We start from the raw sequence: 1,006 nt of genomic DNA on the forward strand, positions 1-1,006 counted from the left end.
CTCTCTCTCTCACCCCCCCTCCTCTCTTCTCTCTCTCCTTTTTCCCCCTCCTCTCTCTCCACACCCTCTCCCCACCCCCCACCCCTCTCTCTCTCTCTCTTTCTCCTCCTCCTCTTACACCTTCACCACCCCCCACCCCCTCTCTCTCTCTCTCTCTTTCTTTCTCCGCCCTCCCCTCTCTCACACCCTCTCCCCACCCCCACCCTATTCTCTCTCTTTCTCATTTCTCTCTTTCTTTCTCCCCCCTCACCTCTCTCACACTCTCTCCCCACCCCCACCCTATTCTCTCTCTTTCTCATTTCTCTCTCTCTTTCTTTCTCCCCCTCCTCTCTCTCTCACCCTCTCCCCACCCCCACCCCCCCTCTCTCTCTTTCTCATTTCTCTCTCTCTTTCTTTCTCCCCCTCCTCTCTCTCACACCCTCTCCCCACCCCCACCCCCACCCCCTCTCTCTCTTTCTCATTTCTCTCTCTCTTTCTTTCTCCCCCTCACCTCTCTCACACCCTCTCCCTACTCCCACCCCCATCTCTCTCTTTCTTTCTCCCCCTTTCCTCTCTCTCACACCCTCTCTCTCTTTCTTTCTCCCCCTCCTCTCTCTCACACCCCCTGTACCCACCCCCAACCCTCTCTCTCTCTTTCTCATTTTTCTCTCTCACACCCTCTCCCCATCCCCACCCCTCTCTCTCTCTTTCTCCTTTCTCTCTTTCTTTTTTTCTCCACCTCCTCTCTCTCTCACCCTCTCCCCACCCCCACCCCTCTTCTCTCTCACACCCTCTCCCCACCCCCCACCCTATTCTCTCTCTCTCTCTTTCTCCCCCTCCTCTCTCTCACACCCTCTCCCCACCCCCACCCCTCTCTCTCTCTCTCTCTTTCTTTCTTTCTCCCCCTCCTCTCTCTCACACCCTCTCCCCATCCCCACCCCTCTTTCTCTCTCTTTCTCATTTCTCTCTTTCTTTCTTTCTCCACCCTCCTCTCTCTCACACCCTCTCCCCACCCCCACCCCCCCTC

Source organism: Penaeus japonicus, unplaced genomic scaffold (genome assembly GCF_977035675.1).
Source record: "Penaeus japonicus unplaced genomic scaffold, GWHDUDI00000001_assembly GWHDUDI00000009, whole genome shotgun sequence".
NCBI classification, from domain to species: domain Eukaryota; kingdom Metazoa; phylum Arthropoda; class Malacostraca; order Decapoda; family Penaeidae; genus Penaeus; species Penaeus japonicus.